The following is a 12,485-nucleotide window of genomic DNA, read 5'->3' as shown; positions in this document are numbered from 1 at the left end:
ATCTTGCTCATTACATTCTTACTGCTGATCAAAAATTATACTATATTGTTTTTATATTTCAAAAATATATCTACTTTTTTAATTAAATAATGAAGTCTTGTAACTGCTACTTGACATATACGTTTTTATACTCACTCCATGAATAGGCATAATGAGCTAAAAACAAGCTAAGCCATTTTCCCAAAGTAACATGACAAAGCTCTAAGGGAGGTGAGACTAAACATCCTGTATAATTCTACATAAAATTAACATAATTCTCTATTCAATGGCATGAAAAACATTAATAAACTTAATGTGGTTTTTTTTTTTTCTTAAACTCTTTGGGGACTTCCTAAAAGGAATGAAAGAATGGACACCAGCAAGCAGGACAAAACTGGCTGCAAGAGTGTTCTCAGAGATACAAAAGGATAAAGTACAGTATTGTCTTTTTAAAATAATCAATTACAATAATTTATTCATTACTTGAAGAAACAGTGTATTTATAAAGAAGCAAGCAGAAATGGCATGTGTACACACAGTCCCCTAAAACACTCTTATTTTCATACTCCAAAATAGTACTTCTGGTCCTCTTCCCCAGCCATTCTCTGAAAACTTCAGATCAGCCTGCAGGATATCAAGTCTCACTGATTCCTGAAAACAGCTCCCATGCCCCATTGCCTCCAAGCAATTCCTTCTTTTCCTAAGTAGGGGGAGAGCTGGAGTTATTAGTGGGAAATGTTGTCTTGAAGCATATGAGGTCAGTCAGGGACGAGAAGATAGAGTTTACATTTCCTAAGAACTGAATTGAAATTAATGTAAGAAAAGAAAACCGTCTTGTTTCTTTGATTCTCATAATGTGATATGTAACTAGAAGTCAGATACAGGTTGGAGGGAAGTTTGCAAAGGGTGAACAAACTTTCCCACATCTCTGAAACACACAGTGATTTCTTTTAGTCTCTCTGATCTCAGCCAAACCACAAAGGATAACACAGACATCTGGAAAAGCAATGAACATCTTAAAAAATACTGCATACTTGCACAATCCAGTAGACATGGTTTTTATGTGTGAGAATTTTCTCTAATAAAAATTGACCCAGTTTGATGATGCTGGTATCTCTTTCAAAACTTCTTACATTTCTTTCCAATTACATTGACTGGAACTTTTCCTGTTTCCTTCTCTGCGCCAAGCCATGCTTCCTTTTTTCTTATTTTAATTGTCCTTAGTTTACTTTGTCAAAGTTTTTCTTCAATGCCTGCAGTTTCTCTGAGCCATCACTTTTTAAAATCACCACTGGTTATTTCAATGAGTATTCCATTTCTATTATTTTAGCTATTTTGCTTTTCTCCAGTTTTCTCTAGATGCTTTGGATCTAGAGAAGCAGCCATCTTCTCTGTAGCCTTAATGATGTATTTCCCATTAAAATAACTTTATTGATAAAGTTAAACAAAAAATAGTTCAATTATCAATCACACCTGCATTCCTTGGATATAATTTCCTGGGGTGAAACTCACTACTCTAAGGCTTCACTCTCCCTCAGCACTAGCAGTCTTACTGGGCGTTCCAGCAGTACAGGAAAAGGACACAGTGCTTGTACTGCAGGCTAATACTCTAAAACAGAAAAAAAAGTCCTGCCTTTTAGTTATTATTATTTTAAAAAGACAGAGAAAAATATATTTTAAAAAATGTAATCCAACAAAAGTCAATCTCATTTGGGGAAATTTTTTCTAGAAAAGTTGTCAAATAAAATATTTACTCCTGCAGGCGATTACATTCCTCACTCAAAACCACATGGGCAAAAATCTCTTTGCTTGTCCTACAAAAGCAGTCTTACTGGGTGTTCCAGCAGTACAGGAAAAGGACACAGTGCTTGTACTGCAGGCTAATACTCTAAAACAGAAAAAAAAAGTCCTGCCTTTTAGTTATTATTATTTTAAAAAGACAGAGAAAAATATATTTTAAAAAATGTAATCCAACAAAAGTCAATCTCATTTGGGGAAATTTTTTCTAGAAAAGTTGTCAAATAAAATATTTACTCCTGCAGGCGATTACACTCCTCACTCAAAACCACATGGGCAAAAATCTCTTTGCTTGTCCTACAAATATGGCAAATGCCATGACGATCTCTGATCTAAACCTGTGTCAAAAGATAAACTGCCTTTTTAAAGCCTGTGCTTGAAAATTATTATATTCCAGAACTTCTGTTTTTCCTTTCCAGGACAATCCCTTCTCCATACCTCTATGCACTGTTGCGCTGGTACATCCCCATCATTTAGCTAGATGCTGAGCTGAAATATAATTCAGTTAGATATTTGTTTTTCTGGGTTATTTTTCTGCTGGATGGATTACCCTGTCTGCTTCATTCATCACAGAAGTTGCTGTGGATATAGAACAACGTGTAGCCAGACAGAGTGGCTGAAGACAGGATAGGAGGTTCAGTGAAGTCAGCTGAAGCCTTTCCCCTGCCTCCAGTGAGCTGGGTCTGCAGCTTCTGAAGCCTTTCTGCCTCCCTCAGTAATCTGACAGCAGTGAGAACTTCCAAAAGTCTGCCTGAAGTATTTGATTAGCCTTAAGACTGCATGTGATGGGGAAATGCTGCTGTAAGCTTATCCAAAACAGCCAATGCAATGTGAAAACACTCCTATTTTTACAGAGGCACTTGTCCTTCAGCAAGTCTACAAAATTGCAGGTCATCTAATAAACTTGTATCAGAGAGCAGAGCATCACAGCTACCAGCACCAGAGAGACTGACATGATGTGACCACCAGCAGTCTAGGAAACAGGACAAAGTCATTGAAATGTTCATTCAGGTGAATGGGCAATCCCTAAATTGTTTCCTCATGGCTGCAGTTTTCTCACCTAATTACCTGACCCCTACCTGATCTATCAAACCTGCCTGCATTTACACTATAGAACTGGTTCTACAACAAGGGTGACATATGACAGCTTTGCAGGGCTGCTGTGGTTGGCTGTCCATCAACAGTAATTCCTCCAGTGTGACATAGCTGTTTTTAACTCCATAATCTATGAGTACCACGTATGAAAACAAACCTGCCTGTGTGGAACAACAAGGTATGGCTACAAACTGGAGTATGTGAACTTTAAAAGACCAGAAGCCTGCAACTGTTCCCATCTGAACAGCTTCCCTCTCCTGGCTGACAGGTAGTTCATGAGCTGGGATTAGAACTGCAATATAACATGGCGTCCTTAGATGCAAAGAATTTACATTTGGCTGACCATATTTCATAGAAAACTTCACAATCCATAGCTTTATGAAAAACTGTGGCATTTCTCTTCAAATGTTTTGCTGCAGTCTTCATTCACAGTTTTTTACCAGATAAAATTATGGGAGTAAATTAGCATAGCTCTAATGTTTTCTGCAGACCGCGGTGTTTGATCACAAAGGCATTAACAGCAATAACATGTTGGTGGCTTTCTTAAGGGCTTGACTGGAAATGAGCCAAATGCAACAAGCTCTGGCAAATTCCCAAGCCCTGGTTAATTCTTTAGTGAAGTAGCAGCACTATAGTAGCAAACTTTTAACTTTTATATGGTCTTTCTTTCAAAATAACTTCTAAGTCAAATAGAACAGAATTTACAATTAATGGCTCATTTACATTTCTAGAGACAAAAGAAAGGTGTGCGTTGCTCCCCAGCAAGTTTATGTTCAAAACTTTAAAAAAAATCCAGCATTTTAATGCTCTTGCCCAAACTGACTCCTGTTGTCAGCACGTGGGATGTGATACTTCATAGTTCAAAACTTACATCCTATGTTATGCCTGTCCTAACTGCTACAGTCTGGCAGCCCTTTTTATTTACTCTAGACTAATTTTGAATGATTACACAGAGCTATTCGAATTGTGGGAAACAAAGATTCCAGCCCAGACTTTTCTAAAACGCCTTTGTTTTCCTCCAGCATGTTTATATTATCCAGGTTAATGTGAGGAAGTTTACTTGGGAAAAAAGAACCTTAACCATTGCACCATGGAAAATAAGACAGCTATATAGAGCCCATTTTTCACGTACACAGGTTTGACCTTGAAATCAATGGAAAAATTCCTATTGAGTAGATCAAAGCAGGACCAAGTCTTCAAGCAGCCTTTCCTCCATCAGTCATACTAACACCCCCCAAACTGCTGTTGGTCTAGCAGCACAGAACAGCATTACAGGTGATACTACGTGTGTACAATGGGCCCTTTGAAAATCTTTCCCATTGTGAAACGAGTTTAGGATTTGAAAACACACTACTAATGTTCAAAGGTAATGTTAATAATTCACAGAGGTGGATGAAATGTTAAGTGTGGACAAACATTCCATCAAAAAACATTCTTAAAATCAGAACAGATCTTGCACTGCAGATTTTTAAGCCACAGATTGCACACATTTTTATTTCACATAGAGGAAATATTTTCTCTATTTTGATGTAGTAAGGATTTCTTTTGCCATCTTTAGAGATTTTACAGGCAACATAGTTGGACAAGGTGCCACATCATGTTGGTCTTACTTATATAGCCCATTCTGCACACAGTGGATTTTAATGTAGTTTTGCAGTCAGATTGTAGCATTTAAAGGGAATTCGAATAAATCATAATCAAGAAGAAGGTTGCTGCTGTCAGAACTTTTCTATTCATGTGAAGTAGCACTTGCTATCCTGTCTCCATAGTCAGTCATAAAACTGGAAGTAAAAAAAAAAAATTCTTACAGAAAAAGAACCCTTCCCATTACAGCACTTTGCATGCAGTAAATATTGAGAAAATGTAATGGATACAAACAGGAACAAAAGATGGTACAAGACTGCATGGAACAATTACTTTGTATCCTGAAGATGCACAGGTTTCTCTGTGATACAACAACATTATTATTTAGAAGCTGTTGGTGTCACTTTAACAGGTCATCTAGTGTCCCAAAAGCACAACTGGATCTCTTCCTATCAAAACTCCAGTCCGAAGTGCATGCCCTGGGTGTGTCACCTTGAACACACCACAACAACAGCTAGTTCCAAGGCTACCTCTAGGCCTTCTTCCATGATAGGTATTGTTTCTGTTGGGACTTTTGCCACCATTGTGCTTAACTATTCTTGGTGTACCAAGGATGGAAAAAGTGCTCGTTAAATTGAAGAGACCAGTCAAAACAATCTTAATGACAAAATAACACTACTGCACTTAGAAACCCAGCATGGTTCTGATCTCACTGATAGGAGCATGACAGGTTTAATTCCGTTCCAAGAGAAACACTGTTAAACGGAATTACATGTGTCAGAACTAAAGATGGTATCAGTGAAACCAGAATCATTGTCTTTGCATCTCTTTTACATTAAAATAGCAAACTTATTGCTCATTATATTACTTTACAGATGGTTTGTGTTTTCAAAATGCTTCTCATCTTTTTTTCATGTATTTCACAAAGATGCTTTGCTAAAAATTATTAAAAATATTGAACCACTCTTCTCACTCCTCCCAAAAGGAAAAAAAAGAAAATAGACTTGTACATGTTGTGGATGGTCCAGAGATATTTTAAAACACCCAGCTGGGAAAAACATAAATTATATTAAGTTACAAGATTAAATAAAAATGGGAATCTGTCCAGGAAAATGACGTTCTGGGTAAAGTAAATAGGTGTATTTATAGACTTCAGAGCTCTGAGCTATTTCTCAGTTTTACAGGCTGGATATGAGAGTGTTTAATGTAGGTTTTCAAAACAAGATAATCCTAGAAGATACAGTTAACAAATGTACAAGTTCTTTGCTACTACTCCAAATACTAAAAATATTATTAAAAATATAAAGCTAGTATTATTTTGCTTCCTTTTACATAAGTGGGCTAAAAGGAATGGTATTTACAAAATACTCTTTCAAACATTTCATTTATAAGAGTGAGTGATAGAACACCTGGTATCCTGACAGGTCTAAAAGCACTTCCCAGTTCTGGGAAGACTGAAAAGTACCTGAGAGATACTGCAAGAACACTCACACCATGTTTTCACAACATGCCACGATTTCCTTTTAGCCAAGTTTCCCAGATGAATTAAAGAATTTGGCATCCACGCAGTTTAAACTCCTGACCTCCAGGCAGGTCCTTCCGCTGTGAGGAACTGAAGGAGCAGGAAGTGTAGTGTCCTGACCCTACAAATCTTGTGAATATTAACCTCCAGACCTATGAAGAACCATCTACTCAGCATCAGTTTCAAGAAAACTTAAAAAACACTGCTTAGAACTTTGGAATACTATGAAATAAGGACTTAGAAACATAAACAACAATAAATGTTCCTACTTAATGCCACTTTCTGGATAAACACTCATTAATGTTAAGAGGTGTGTGGATTAAAAAAATTAACCTATTGTCCTTTCACCACTAATGGCTTTCCAAAGTCTCTTTCTGACATCTATTTATCAGTAATCTGTATTTTTTTCAAAATTGTTATGAGATTGATTGAACAGAATACTCCATCTTCGGCACTGGGTAAACCCACATGGTGCTAAGGAGGCAGTGAAAAATCAATTTTCATGTTTTTTCACAGACCACTGCAATTAATTATAACTGAGTCCTACATGACCCAAAATAAGCATGGACTTCCAATCTAAAACTCTAGTGAATAGTCTTATTTTTTCATCAGTGTTCATGGTGAGAAGACAATTAAGATAATTAACACAGTATGTCTGCAATGTTTTTGAGCATGAAAGAGTCAGTAACTTTAGGTAAACTGTAAAGCAAGCATTCCTTATAATTAGTTGTGGGCTGGGAAAGGGAAATACCGAGCAAGCTCACAGCAGTTCAACACAGCAGGAGAGATGATCCACATGGGACCGATTACCACCACTGCAATATACAGCTATACAAGTCTATGTGGTAACATCCATAACCCACTTGTTAGCCACCTGGACTTTTTCTACAGCTCCTGGGAAGAAGAGAAGTACGTAAAAAAGGAATAGGAAAGCCAGCAATTTGATGGGAGAAATCCCAAAGGCATTAATAGGATCAAAAAAGATTGAAGTCCTAGGCACATCCAAACCTACACTTAGATGTTTAAGAGGAGTTTGGCACCAAGGTTCTCTTGCAAATCAGCCCTTGTTGAGAAATACTACAAATAACTGGAAGGCTTTTCACTCACTTCAGCTACGCATGATAACTAACTGAAATGCCACACTTCACATTTTGTGCATATCTTTGATTCTTATCTCCTGTTTAGTTTGCATTTTTATTGCCCAGCCCACCTTTGGTTATGTAGACATAATATGCACACACACACATATAGAAGCACATAAATATTTATGCATATGTATCTACATATACAAATATAGTTTCTCCAAAAACTTTACTTTCTAAGCTGATGATTATCCATCTTCTCTCCTAGCAGAAATGACACTGTTAACACAGATTGGTATAGACTATGGCTTTTTAAAGGATTGCCCTACATATAGAGAAACTATGGTCAGCCAAAAACTTAGAAAACACGACATTTTCTAGAATGATTATGAAGAAATAAAACAACTGTCTCATAAAGAGCCATAAGCATTTGATGAGCTTTTTTTTGTTGTTTTGTGAAAGCAGGAAAGATGGACTCAGGTACCACTCATAGCAACATTAGAGAAGTTTGCTCTAAGCCACATTTCCCTGCTCCTCCCTGGGCCTGCATGACGCAACCTACCAGTCACACCCATGAGCCCACCGAACCTGTTCCTTTTCCTCAGGCTACCCGTTCTTTCAGTACTGAGGCTAAATCCTACGCAGTTAATGCATAACTACTCCGTATTTTATTTTATCTCCCTCATCGATATGTAAACTCAGGCTTGATTTACAGCACAGTTTTCAAATCCAGCTCTGAAGACAGCATTATTCCTTTCTAACAAGCCTTCCTGTGGAATTGATCCCTACATTTTGCATGCACAAGCATTAATTAGCTCTCCAACAAGCTCGTAAGGCCAATTATACCATTTCCATTTTAAATGGGCAAGACTACCACAGATCAAAAAAGTTTCATTAATTTTGGGTGCCCAGTTTGAGACAGGTGGACCTGTTTTTTCAAGGTACTCAGCAATTTTTATGTTCAAAACACAGCTTTCATGGACTTTACATGCCACCAGCACCAGACCTACAAGTTATCTGAATTCCAACACCTCTTAAGAGCTTACTGGTGCAACTTGTAACAACAGTCTTTCCTTACAGCTTTTGTGCATAATTTTCTAGGTTTCTGAAAAGGCAAACTATGGTATAGTATGAATTGTTATTACATCTAAACATTGTGCTAAGCAACAGTAATAGGCAAAAACCTTGATTTTTACAGGAATTGTCAAAAAATGTAAATTGTGTTTTGCCATATTAGTAAGCAGAAAAAAACATCTTTGACAAGGTGACATTCTGAACTCAGTATACGGACACAATAAGTCAAGCTAGTGCCTTTATTCTGCAGCTACAAAAGGTTTTCTATTATCTGCTTTATTTAAGAAGCATAAAAACGGATAGTTTTTGCTATGCCAGAAATTCCTAGGAAACAATGTGAGTTTAAAGAAAATCCAATTCTGTCCCCTGTAAAAAAATCATAATACATAATACATATTCTTAAAGACAGACTTGAGTAGATTTTCTATTATATTATTTACTATTTTGGAATATAACTGCAAATAAAATTAATCAGAATATCACATCCTGTCAATGAGTTGGTATCTAAATTCTAGTGAAAGTCAGCGTAGGACATTTTTAAATGCATAAATGAATAAAAGCATCTCCTTCTCCTGACTTAGCTAGCCAACCTGCAACAACACTGATGTACCTAACTACTGGGAATGCTTTTGAAAATTGACCCAATAAACATGTATTCTTAAATCACCTACATTTTACTGCAAAAGCCACACTGAGTAACTAAAGTCTGACCCATGTTAACCTTTACCAATATGATGCAGAAGTTTCTGTGTCTGTTTAGTTTTCTAAAGGCAAATGATAGCCCTGCAGTTTATTTCACGCCCCCAAATTGTAGAGTTTTCTACCGCTTCAGTTGAACCCAATTTGAAACTGAAGAGAGAAGCTTTCCACTTACATTGCACCAGGATAATTTCTCAACCCTCAGTGTTTCACTGTTTTAACCATAAGAGGACAGTTACAGAAAACAAATTCTGATGAGTCAACTAGCCTGGAGCCTTGGTAGGTGATAATGTGTGAAGTCTGGGGGAGAACAACAAAAATTTCCTTCCTCATAGGACAGGCGATTGACTTTTGCTCTTCCTTTGTGTGCACTTCCAGACCATTGGGTCCATGTAAAGTTTGTGCTACCCAGCAGGCTCCCCAGACCTGGAGTCTTGGCATTTAAGAGCATGAGTGGACAGCATATGCCAGCCTAAGCCACAAAAGGAGGACAAAAAATGGCAAAGGCAGGATGACGCCTTAATTCTACATTAAGCATAGAGCACCAGGAAAATAAGACTATTACTTCTTTTCTGCATCCCATGCTAAGGTACAGCCAGCAAAGGATACATAGCTCTTGGGGTGCAAAATGCCTATTCTGCTACTGTGCAAGTTTCAACACAGATGTTATTTTCTAAAATCAATTAAAAAGTGGTTTGACTTCTAAGTAGTTACTTTTTGCAAACACAGAGTTTTCAACTTCTGTTCTAGTTTTTCCATGCTCATCAGGCTACACATGGGTTTGTGGGGACTTCTGCCATAGAAACAGAAGGAAGATGAAGACTGCAGTTGACTGATTGTGCCATTTCACTTCCCAAAACCAAATCTTTCATGTACCTCTATGTGGGAAAAATACTAATTTATTCTAGTCTTGTGATGAAGCATTTTAATGCATTTCTTAATATCATATTTGAGTTCTCATTCCTTTTCTTGGCAATATATTTGAAAGTGTCACAGAGCATCTAACCTGGCCTAAACTCAGATTTAGGAGCCCGTGGGAAAACCCTGTATTCATTTAATCAAACACAGAGGGATACTGTTGGGAAACACAGGATAAATGACTATGTACATATTTCCTGCAAATGACTATGTACATATGTCCTGCTGACAACATGGCCCTAGCTGCCACATATTGTCTTGGAGCTGTTTCAAGAAGACATCCCTGTTAATGCTTGTTTGTTACACAATTAAACCTTTAAAGCTGCTGAATGAAGTGCTCAGAATTTCACACATATTGGCTGTTCAGCTCAGCCAGCTGTGACACCTGCTGCAGAAGAGCTTGCATTTTATCATGATAGAAGCCCCTTTTAAAAATGTGTAACCACACACCTATTTAAATATGTTCACCACAAAAACATACCAGAGAAGACAGAACTTCATAAACCTTGGATTTTTTTTTTTTTTAATGTGGGTAATCTGTCTGTTTTGTTTTGGACAGGTACATAGACAGTAATTCCACACATACTACTTACTATCACATTCACACACTACCATATCACCCAGCAGTACAAATTTGGCCTTGATGAGACATGAGCACACAACTGCATGAATGTGAGAATGGTCAGGCCTGACAATTTTTAGTTCATGTCAGTTAGCATTTATGTTGACTGCAGAGGAATTGAAGATATTTAATGCCAAAGGAAACTTAAGAACTATCTTTTCAAGCCATTGCAGTTGTGGCCACACAATCTGAAATAGCCCTCTGGATGAAACAATGACAAAATAAGGGACTTGAGAGAGGTTTTCTCTTAAGCGGGGAAGGGACAAAACAAAAGTGTCTTCTCAGCGAAAATGTGGTTAACAGCTCTGAGTAACAGGTTTTTTACTAAGAAAGTAACTGTTTGCAGAACTACTGGAGTGCTGATCAAAGAAGCATGTCTCCATGTATTCCAGGTCCTAAGTCTCCCCTTCCAAGGACTGAAGGAGTGAACTACAATGAGAACCGTACATGCAGCTAACAACTGTCAGTAAGCAAAAGAAATTATTATGCTGAATCATCTTCACTTTCCACTAAGAAAAATCTGCTACTGCAGAATTCAGCAGCTGCAGGAGGACTCTCCCAAGTGGCTCTCACTCTCCCTCTCTCACGCAGCTTCGCTAAATCCCTTTAATGCTTCTAGGGCTTCATCACAAAAAAACTGTGCACAAGCCCAAATTCTCAATTCGATGAGTGGTAGCCAGAGAAAAGCTAAGGAGAAACAAATTTTTGAGACTTTGTGGTTGAGAAAATGAATAAAGGCTCCATAAATCAAGATGACCTTTCACCAATTGTATGTCAGCTTTCTTCATCTTATTTTGAATTTAACCTATTTGGGATCAACAGTGTTGGTTCAGAAATAGATGGCTTTGAATTGTTTTGGGTTTTAAGCATTTTAGTTCTAGTTCTTTAGCAAAACCAAGCCATATTTGCACTGAGCTGACAAAATTGATATTCAGTAAAATTTCAGAGTATATACTGTAATTTTTCCATGAGCTTAGTTGTAAAGGTTGCCTGATGTGTAAAAAAAAGTCCATTGTTTAGTTATGCTCTGTTTTAAAAGTGGATGAAAAAAACATGGAGTCTAACTTTCCCAAGAATTCCACTCTGGGACATTTAAAAACAACATCAGTATGTATCTTTTTTCAGATAGATCGTGGTTTCACAAGAGTGTTGAAAAATTAATGAAATAGCAGAAACAGAGACTTGAAATCATCATTCTGACTCAGTTAACAGTAAGTGATGGCAACGAAAACACCACTCAGAAAAGCATCAAATTCAACTATTTGATATCCCAAATTCTGTGTATAAGAACTTAATTCAATGTCACTTTTGACTGAAGAAGCTACAGGAGACAAGAGTTTTCATGCTTCCGATGGAGCACACCCTTTCAATTCAGTATTTAAATTTTCTGAATGTACTTTTTTTTTAAGAATTACCTGTTTTCATTACTTCAGTTTATTCAGTTCTATGTTTTCCTTTCACTTCTATCAATATGAAGCACAAATTCTCCCACTGGCATTTGAGAATCACTCAGCAGTCACAACCCACCACTCTGCAATGCTGATTCTCAGCTTCTGGAGTGACTTCAGGGAGAACAAAACAGCAATATGTGATCAGCTCAACATAAAAAAAAAAAAAGCTTAGATGTCAAATTTTGTACTGAACTACCCAGAGGCCTTTCTGCTTCACAGAAATGCTTATTATTGCAAATTCAACCACACTAACAGCACAAAGTTCCTCTCATTTTTTTAAACAGCCAAAGACTGTTGACTTCAACAATTACTCCTCCAATTCAATCATCAGTGATTCAACTGATTCAACCCAGCATGCCACAACACTGGTCTATATCTTCCCTTTGTTTCCTAAATGATCAACGGTTCTAACAAAGCCTTTGCAAGAAGTGTGTATTTGCTTATGTAAGGTAAAACATCTAACCTCTTCCACAACATCTCCATAAGTGCACCACAGGAACTTAAAGTACCTAAAACAACAAGCATTTAGTGGCTATCAGTTGACCCTGTACCATCCCCTAAACTAGCACAACCACTATAATTTGTTCCAGTGAGATACATCGGGGTTTGTTTGCTGGTTTCTAAACTCTAGGATACACTATTTTTTAAGACAAATCCTGCTG

The sequence above is a fragment of the Pygoscelis adeliae genome, unplaced genomic scaffold, assembly GCF_000699105.1.
Source record: "Pygoscelis adeliae isolate BGI_AS28 unplaced genomic scaffold, ASM69910v1 Scaffold67, whole genome shotgun sequence".
Classification (NCBI taxonomy): Eukaryota; Metazoa; Chordata; class Aves; order Sphenisciformes; family Spheniscidae; genus Pygoscelis; species Pygoscelis adeliae.
This window is presented reverse-complemented; position numbering follows the sequence as displayed.